We start from the raw sequence: 11,062 nt of genomic DNA on the forward strand, positions 1-11,062 counted from the left end.
TATAGAGGTCACCAGGACCGAATTTCTGATCCGATTCCGTGGTTCGTCCCATACTCAGTTTTTTCTCCGGATCAGCGAACATACCCGTATGGCAATACTGGCAAAATTTCGAACGGCCCGCAGGGTGGCTATAGGGCATAATTATGGATACGATTCTTTTGTAGGATCTTAAAATATTGTATGGAGGTCATCAAGATCGAAAATCTGTTCCGATTCAGTGGTTCGACCCATACTCAGTTTTTTCTCCGGATAAGTGAACAGACCCCTTTGGCAATACTGGCAAAATTTCGAACGGCCCGCAGGGTGGCTATAGGGCATAATTATGGATACGATTCTTTCGTAGGATCATAAAATATTTTATGGAGGTCATCAAGATCGAAAATCTGATCCGATTCAGTGGTTCGACCCATACTCAGTTTTTTCTCCAGATCAGTGAACATACCCCTTCGGCAATACAGGCAAAATTTCGAACGGGCCGCGGGGTTGCTATTGGGTATAATTGTGGATCCGATTCTTTCGTAGGATCATAAAATAATGTATAGAGGTCACCAAGACCGAATTTCTGATCCGATTCCGTGGTTCGACCCATACTCAATTTTTTCTCCGGATCAGCGAACATACCCGTATGGCAATACTGGCAAAATTTCGAACGGCCCGCAGGGTGGCTATAGGGCATAATTATGGATACGATTCTTTTGTAGGATCATAAAATATTGTATGGAGGTCATCAAGATCGAAAATCTGTTCCGATTCAGTGGTTCGACCCATACTCAGTTTTTTCAACGGATCAGTGAACAGACCCCTTTGGCAATACTGGCAAAATTTCGAACGGCCCGCAGGGTGGCTATAGGGCATAATTATGGATACGATTCTTTCGTAGGATCAAAAAATATTTTATGGAGGTCATCAAGATCGAAAATCTGATCCGATTCAGTGGTTCGACCCATACTCAGTTTTTTCTCCAGATCAGTGAACATACCCCTTCGGCAATACTGGCAAAATTTCGAACGGGCCGCGGGGTTGCTATTGGGTATAATTGTGGATCCGATTCTTTCGTAGGATCATAAAATAATGTATATAGGTCACCAAGACCGAATTTCTGATCCTATTCCGCGGTTCGACCCATACTCAGTTTTTTCTCCGGATCAGCGAACATACCCGTATGGCAATACTGGCAAAATTTCGAACGGCCCGCGGGGTGGCTATAGGGCATAATTATGGATACGATTCTTTTGTAGGATCATAAAATATTGTATGGAGGTCATCAAGATCGAAAATCTGTTCCGATTCAGTGGTTCGACCCATACTCAGTTTTTTCAACGGATCAGTGAACAGACCCCTTTGGCAATACTGGCAAAATTTCGAACGGCCCGCAGGGTGGCTATAGGGCATAATTATGGATACGATTCTTTCGTAGGATCATAAAATATTTTATGGAGGTCATCAAGATCGAAAATCTGATCCGATTCAGTGGTTCGACCCATACTCAGTTTTTTCTCCAGATCAGTGAACATACCCCTTCGGCAATACTGGCAAAATTTCGAACGGGCCGCGGGGTTGCTATTGGGCATAATTGTGGATCCGATTCTTTCGTAGGATCATAAAATAATGTATAGAGATCACCAAGACCGAATTTCTGATCCGATTCCGTGGTTCGACCCATACTCAGTTTTCTCTCCGGATCAGTGAACATTCCCCTTTGACAATACTGGCAAATTTCGAACGGGCCGCAGGGTGGCTATAGGGCATAATTGTGGATCCGATTCTTTCTTAGGATCATAAAATAATGTATAGAGGTCACCAAGACCGAATTTCTGATCCGATTCCGTGGTTCGACCCATACTCAGTTTTTTCTCTGGATCAGTGAACATACCCCTATGGCAATACTGGCAAAATTTTGATCGGGCCGCGGGGTGGCTATAGGGCATAATTGTAGATCCGATTCTTTCGTAAGATCATAAAATATTGTATTGAGGTCACCAAGACCGAAATTTTGATCCGATTCAGTGGTTCGACCCATACTCAGTTTTTTCTCCGGATCAGTGAACATACCCCTTTGGCAATACTGGCAAAATTTCGAACGGGCCGCGGGGTGGCTATCGGGCATAATTGTGGATCCGATTCTTTCGTAGGATCATAAAATATTGTATAGAGGTCACCAAGACCGAATTTCTGATCCGATTCCGTGGTTCGACCCATACTCAGTTTTTTCTCCGGATCAGCGAACATACCCCTTTGGCAATACTGGCAAAATTTCGAACGGCCCGCAGGGTGGCTATTGGGCATAATTATGGATACGATTCTTTCGTAGGATCATAAAATATTGTATGGAGGTCATCAATAACGAAAATCTGATCCGATTCAGTGGTTCGACCCATACTCAGTTTTTTCTCCGGATCAGTGAACATACCCCTTTGGCAATACAGGCAAAATTTCGAACGGGCCGCGGGGTGGCTATAGGGCATAATTGTGGATCCGATTCTATCGTAGGATCATAAAATAATGTATAGAGGTCACCAAGACTGAATTTCTGATCCGATTCCGTGGTTCGACCCATACTCAGTTTTTTCTCCGGATCAGTGAACAGACCCCTTTGGCAATACTGGCAAAATTTCGAACGGCCCGTAGGGTGGCTATAGGGCATAAATATGGATACGATTCTTTCGTAGGATCATAAAATATTTTATGGAGGTAATCAAGATCGAAAATCTGATCCGATTCAGTGGTTCGACCCATACTCAGTTTTTTCTCCAGATCAGTGAACATACCCCTTCGGCAATACTGGCAAAATTTCGAACGGGCCGCGGGGTTGCCATTGGGTATAATTGTGGATCCGATTCTTTCGTAGGATCATAAAATAATGTATAGAGGTCACCAAGACCGAATTTCTGATCCGATTCCGTGGTTCGACCCATACTCATTTTTCTCTCCGGATCAGGGAACATACCCTTTGGCAATACTGGCAAAATTTCGAACGGGCCGCGGGGTGGCTATAGGGCATAATTGTGGATCTGATTCTTTCGTAGCATCATAAAATAATGTATAGAGGTCACCAAGACCGAATTTCTGATCCGATTCCGTGGTTCGACCCATACTCAGTTTTTTCTCCGGATCAGTGAACATACCCCTATGGCAATACTGGCAAAATTTTGATCGGGCCGCGGGGTGGCTATAGGGCATAATTGTGGATCCGATTCTTACGTAGGATCATAAAATATTTTATGGAGGTCATCAAGATCGAAAATCTGATCCGATTCAGTGGTTCGACCCATACTCAGTTTTTTCTCCAGATCAGTGAACATACCCCTTCGGCAATACAGGCAAAATTTCGAACGGGCCGCGGGGTTGCTATTGGGTATAATTGTGGATCCGATTCTTTCATAGGATCATAAAATATTGTATAGAGGTCACCAAGACCGAATTTCTGATCCGATTCCGTGGTTCGACCCATACTCAGTTTTTTCTCCGGATCAGCGAACATACCCGTAAGGCAATGCTGGCAAAATTTCGAACGGCCCGCAGGGTGGCTATAGGGCATAATTATGGATACGATTCTTTTGTAGGATCATAAAATATTGTATGGAGGTCATCAAGATCGAAAATCTGTTCCGATTCAGTGGTTCGACCCATACTCAGTTTTTTCTCCGGATCAGTGAACATACCCCTTTGGCAATACTGGCAAAATTTCGAACGGGCCGCGGGGTGGCTATAGGGCATAATTGTGGATCCGATTCTTTCGTAGGATTATAAAATAATGTATAGAGGTCACCAAGACCGAATTTCTGATCCGATTCCGTGGTTCTACCCATACTCAGTTTTTTCTCCGGATCAGTGAACATACCCCTATGGCAATACTGTCAAAATTTTGAAAGGGCCGCGGGGTGGCTACAGGGCATAATTGTGGATCCGATTCTTTCGTAAGATCATAAAATATTGCATAGAGGTCACCAAGACCGAATTTCTGATCCGATTCAGTGGTTCGACCCATACTCAGTTTTTTCTCCGGATCAGTGAACATACCCTTTTGTCAATACTGGCAAAGTTTCGAACGGGCCGCGGGGTGGCTATAGGGCATAATTGTGGATCCGATTCTTTCGTAGGATCATAAAATATTGTATAGAGGTCACCAGGACCGAATTTCTGATCCGATTCCGTGGTTCGTCCCATACTCAGTTTTTTCTCCGGATCAGCGAACATACCCGTATGGCAATACTGGCAAAATTTCGAACGGCCCGCAGGGTGGCTATAGGGCATAATTATGGATACGATTCTTTTGTAGGATCTTAAAATATTGTATGGAGGTCATCAAGATCGAAAATCTGTTCCGATTCAGTGGTTCGACCCATACTCAGTTTTTTCTCCGGATAAGTGAACAGACCCCTTTGGCAATACTGGCAAAATTTCGAACGGCCCGCAGGGTGGCTATAGGGCATAATTATGGATACGATTCTTTCGTAGGATCATAAAATATTTTATGGAGGTCATCAAGATCGAAAATCTGATCCGATTCAGTGGTTCGACCCATACTCAGTTTTTTCTCCAGATCAGTGAACATACCCCTTCGGCAATACAGGCAAAATTTCGAACGGGCCGCGGGGTTGCTATTGGGTATAATTGTGGATCCGATTCTTTCGTAGGATCATAAAATAATGTATAGAGGTCACCAAGACCGAATTTCTGATCCGATTCCGTGGTTCGACCCATACTCAATTTTTTCTCCGGATCAGCGAACATACCCGTATGGCAATACTGGCAAAATTTCGAACGGCCCGCAGGGTGGCTATAGGGCATAATTATGGATACGATTCTTTTGTAGGATCATAAAATATTGTATGGAGGTCATCAAGATCGAAAATCTGTTCCGATTCAGTGGTTCGACCCATACTCAGTTTTTTCAACGGATCAGTGAACAGACCCCTTTGGCAATACTGGCAAAATTTCGAACGGCCCGCAGGGTGGCTATAGGGCATAATTATGGATACGATTCTTTCGTAGGATCAAAAAATATTTTATGGAGGTCATCAAGATCGAAAATCTGATCCGATTCAGTGGTTCGACCCATACTCAGTTTTTTCTCCAGATCAGTGAACATACCCCTTCGGCAATACTGGCAAAATTTCGAACGGGCCGCGGGGTTGCTATTGGGTATAATTGTGGATCCGATTCTTTCGTAGGATCATAAAATAATGTATATAGGTCACCAAGACCGAATTTCTGATCCTATTCCGCGGTTCGACCCATACTCAGTTTTTTCTCCGGATCAGCGAACATACCCGTATGGCAATACTGGCAAAATTTCGAACGGCCCGCGGGGTGGCTATAGGGCATAATTATGGATACGATTCTTTTGTAGGATCATAAAATATTGTATGGAGGTCATCAAGATCGAAAATCTGTTCCGATTCAGTGGTTCGACCCATACTCAGTTTTTTCAACGGATCAGTGAACAGACCCCTTTGGCAATACTGGCAAAATTTCGAACGGCCCGCAGGGTGGCTATAGGGCATAATTATGGATACGATTCTTTCGTAGGATCATAAAATATTTTATGGAGGTCATCAAGATCGAAAATCTGATCCGATTCAGTGGTTCGACCCATACTCAGTTTTTTCTCTAGATCAGTGAACATACCCCTTCGGCAATACTGGCAAAATTTCGAACGGGCCGCGGGGTTGCTATTGGGCATAATTGTGGATCCGATTCTTTCGTAGGATCATAAAATAATGTATAGAGATCACCAAGACCGAATTTCTGATCCGATTCCGTGGTTCGACCCATACTCAGTTTTCTCTCCGGATCAGTGAACATTCCCCTTTGACAATACTGGCAAATTTCGAACGGGCCGCAGGGTGGCTATAGGGCATAATTGTGGATCCGATTCTTTCTTAGGATCATAAAATAATGTATAGAGGTCACCAAGACCGAATTTCTGATCCGATTCCGTGGTTCGACCCATACTCAGTTTTTTCTCTGGATCAGTGAACATACCCCTATGGCAATACTGGCAAAATTTTGATCGGGCCGCGGGGTGGCTATAGGGCATAATTGTAGATCCGATTCTTTCGTAAGATCATAAAATATTGTATTGAGGTCACCAAGACCGAAATTTTGATCCGATTCAGTGGTTCGACCCATACTCAGTTTTTTCTCCGGATCAGTGAACATACCCCTTTGGCAATACTGGCAAAATTTCGAACGGGCCGCGGGGTGGCTATCGGGCATAATTGTGGATCCGATTCTTTCGTAGGATCATAAAATATTGTATAGAGGTCACCAAGACCGAATTTCTGATCCGATTCCGTGGTTCGACCCATACTCAGTTTTTTCTCCGGATCAGCGAACATACCCCTTTGGCAATACTGGCAAAATTTCGAACGGCCCGCAGGGTGGCTATTGGGCATAATTATGGATACGATTCTTTCGTAGGATCATAAAATATTGTATGGAGGTCATCAATAACGAAAATCTGATCCGATTCAGTGGTTCGACCCATACTCAGTTTTTTCTCCGGATCAGTGAACATACCCCTTTGGCAATACAGGCAAAATTTCGAACGGGCCGCGGGGTGGCTATAGGGCATAATTGTGGATCCGATTCTATCGTAGGATCATAAAATAATGTATAGAGGTCACCAAGACTGAATTTCTGATCCGATTCCGTGGTTCGACCCATACTCAGTTTTTTCTCCGGATCAGTGAACAGACCCCTTTGGCAATACTGGCAAAATTTCGAACGGCCCGTAGGGTGGCTATAGGGCATAAATATGGATACGATTCTTTCGTAGGATCATAAAATATTTTATGGAGGTAATCAAGATCGAAAATCTGATCCGATTCAGTGGTTCGACCCATACTCAGTTTTTTCTCCAGATCAGTGAACATACCCCTTCGGCAATACTGGCAAAATTTCGAACGGGCCGCGGGGTTGCCATTGGGTATAATTGTGGATCCGATTCTTTCGTAGGATCATAAAATAATGTATAGAGGTCACCAAGACCGAATTTCTGATCCGATTCCGTGGTTCGACCCATACTCATTTTTCTCTCCGGATCAGGGAACATACCCTTTGGCAATACTGGCAAAATTTCGAACGGGCCGCGGGGTGGCTATAGGGCATAATTGTGGATCTGATTCTTTCGTAGCATCATAAAATAATGTATAGAGGTCACCAAGACCGAATTTCTGATCCGATTCCGTGGTTCGACCCATACTCAGTTTTTTCTCCGGATCAGTGAACATACCCCTATGGCAATACTGGCAAAATTTTGATCGGGCCGCGGGGTGGCTATAGGGCATAATTGTGGATCCGATTCTTACGTAGGATCATAAAATATTTTATGGAGGTCATCAAGATCGAAAATCTGATCCGATTCAGTGGTTCGACCCATACTCAGTTTTTTCTCCAGATCAGTGAACATACCCCTTCGGCAATACAGGCAAAATTTCGAACGGGCCGCGGGGTTGCTATTGGGTATAATTGTGGATCCGATTCTTTCATAGGATCATAAAATAATGTATAGAGGTCACCAAGACCGAATTTCTGATCCGATTCCGTGGTTCGACCCATACTCAGTTTTTTCTCCGGATCAGTGAACATACCCCTATGGCAATACTGGCAAAATTTCGAACGGGCCGCGGGGTGGCTATTGGGCATAATTGTGGATCCGATTCTTTCGTAGGATCATAAAATATTGTATAGAGGTCACCAAGACCGAATTTCTGATCCGATTCCGTGGTTCGACCCATACTCAGTTTTTTCTCCGGATCAGCGAACATACCCCTTTGGCAATACTGGCAAAATTTCGAACGGCCCGCAGGGTGGCTATTGGGCATAATTATGGATACGATTCTTTCGTAGGATCATAAAATATTGTATGGAGGTCATCAATAACGAAAATCTGATCCGATTCAGTGGTTCGACCCATACTCAGTTTTTTCTCCGGATCAGTGAACATACCCCTTTGGCAATACAGGCAAAATTTCGAACGGGCCGCGGGGTGGCTATAGGGCATAATTGTGGATCCGATTCTATCGTAGGATCATAAAATAATGTATAGAGGTCACCAAGACTGAATTTCTGATCCGATTCCGTGGTTCGACCCATACTCAGTTTTTTCTCCGGATCAGTGAACAGACCCCTTTGGCAATACTGGCAAAATTTCGAACGGCCCGTAGGGTGGCTATAGGGCATAAATATGGATACGATTCTTTCGTAGGATCATAAAATATTTTATGGAGGTAATCAAGATCGAAAATCTGATCCGATTCAGTGGTTCGACCCATACTCAGTTTTTTCTCCAGATCAGTGAACATACCCCTTCGGCAATACTGGCAAAATTTCGAACGGGCCGCGGGGTTGCTATTGGGCATAATTGTGGATCCGATTCTTTCGTAGGATCATAAAATAATGTATAGAGATCACCAAGACCGAATTTCTGATCCGATTCCGTGGTTCGACCCATACTCAGTTTTCTCTCCGGATCAGTGAACATTCCCCTTTGACAATACTGGCAAATTTCGAACGGGCCGCAGGGTGGCTATAGGGCATAATTGTGGATCCGATTCTTTCTTAGGATCATAAAATAATGTATAGAGGTCACCAAGACCGAATTTCTGATCCGATTCCGTGGTTCGACCCATACTCAGTTTTTTCTCTGGATCAGTGAACATACCCCTATGGCAATACTGGCAAAATTTTGATCGGGCCGCGGGGTGGCTATAGGGCATAATTGTAGATCCGATTCTTTCGTAAGATCATAAAATATTGTATTGAGGTCACCAAGACCGAATTTTTGATCCGATTCAGTGGTTCGACCCATACTCAGTTTTTTCTCCGGATCAGTGAACATACCCCTTTGGCAATACTGGCAAAATTTCGAACGGGCCGCGGGGTGGCTATCGGGCATAATTGTGGATCCGATTCTTTCGTAGGATCATAAAATATTGTATAGAGGTCACCAAGACCGAATTTCTGATCCGATTCCGTGGTTCGACCCATACTCAGTTTTTTCTCCGGATCAGCGAACATACCCCTTTGGCAATACTGGCAAAATTTCGAACGGCCCGCAGGGTGGCTATTGGGCATAATTATGGATACGATTCTTTCGTAGGATCATAAAATATTGTATGGAGGTCATCAATAACGAAAATCTGATCCGATTCAGTGGTTCGACCCATACTCAGTTTTTTCTCCGGATCAGTGAACATACCCCTTTGGCAATACAGGCAAAATTTCGAACGGGCCGCGGGGTGGCTATAGGGCATAATTGTGGATCCGATTCTATCGTAGGATCATAAAATAATGTATAGAGGTCACCAAGACTGAATTTCTGATCCGATTCCGTGGTTCGACCCATACTCAGTTTTTTCTCCGGATCAGTGAACAGACCCCTTTGGCAATACTGGCAAAATTTCGAACGGCCCGTAGGGTGGCTATAGGGCATAAATATGGATACGATTCTTTCGTAGGATCATAAAATATTTTATGGAGGTAATCAAGATCGAAAATCTGATCCGATTCAGTGGTTCGACCCATACTCAGTTTTTTCTCCAGATCAGTGAACATACCCCTTCGGCAATACTGGCAAAATTTCGAACGGGCCGCGGGGTTGCCATTGGGTATAATTGTGGATCCGATTCTTTCGTAGGATCATAAAATAATGTATAGAGGTCACCAAGACCGAATTTCTGATCCGATTCCGTGGTTCGACCCATACTCATTTTTCTCTCCGGATCAGGGAACATACCCTTTGGCAATACTGGCAAAATTTCGAACGGGCCGCGGGGTGGCTATAGGGCATAATTGTGGATCTGATTCTTTCGTAGCATCATAAAATAAGGTATAGAGGTCACCAAGACCGAATTTCTGATCCGATTCCGTGGTTCGACCCATACTCAGTTTTTTCTCCGGATCAGTGAACATACCCCTATGGCAATACTGGCAAAATTTTGATCGGGCCGCGGGGTGGCTATAGGGCATAATTGTGGATCCGATTCTTACGTAGGATCATAAAATATTTTATGGAGGTCATCAAGATCGAAAATCTGATCCGATTCAGTGGTTCGACCCATACTCAGTTTTTTCTCCAGATCAGTGAACATACCCCTTCGGCAATACAGGCAAAATTTCGAACGGGCCGCGGGGTTGCTATTGGGTATAATTGTGGATCCGATTCTTTCATAGGATCATAAAATAATGTATAGAGGTCACCAAGACCGAATTTCTGATCCGATTCCGTGGTTCGACCCATACTCAGTTTTTTCTCCGGATCAGTGAACATACCCCTATGGCAATACTGGCAAAATTTTGATCGGGCCGCGGGGTGGCTATAGGGCATAATTATGGATATGATTCTTTTGTAGGATCATAAAATATTGTATGGAGGTCATCAAGATCGAAAATCTGTTCCGATTCAGTGGTTCGACCCATACTCAGTTTTTTCTCCGGATCAGTGAACATACCCCTTTGGCAATACAGGCAAAATTTCGAACGGGCCGCGGGGTGGCTATAGGGCATAATTGTGGATCCGATTCTTTCGTAGGATCATAAAATAATGTATAGAGGTCACCAAGACCGAATTTCTGATCCGATTCCGTGGTTCTACCCATACTCAGTTTTTTCTCCGGATCAGTGAACATACCCCTATGGCAATACTGGCAAAGTTTTGACAGGGCCGCGGGGTGGCTACAGGGCATAATTGTGGATCCGATTCTTTCGTAGGATCATAAAATATTGCATAGAGGTCACCAAGACCGAATTTCTGATCCGATTCAGTGGTTCGACCCATACTCAGTTTTTTCTCCGGATCAGTGAACATACCCTTTTGGCAATACTGGCAAAGTTTCGAACGGGCCGCGGGGTGGCTATAGGGCATAATTGTGGATCCGATTCTTTCGTAGGATCATAAAATATTGTATAGAGGTCACCAAGACCGAATTTCTGATCTGATTCCGTGGTTCGACCCATACTCAGTTTTTTCTCCGGATCAGCGAACATACCCGTATGGCAATACTGGCAAAATTTCGAACGGCCCGCAGGGTGGCTATAGGGCATAATTATGGAT

This window comes from Bidens hawaiensis, unplaced genomic scaffold (genome assembly GCF_021521415.1).
Source record: "Bidens hawaiensis isolate Kalapana, Puna unplaced genomic scaffold, B.hawaiensis_p1.1 tig00032812_1, whole genome shotgun sequence".
Lineage (NCBI taxonomy): Eukaryota > Viridiplantae > Streptophyta > Magnoliopsida > Asterales > Asteraceae > Bidens > Bidens hawaiensis.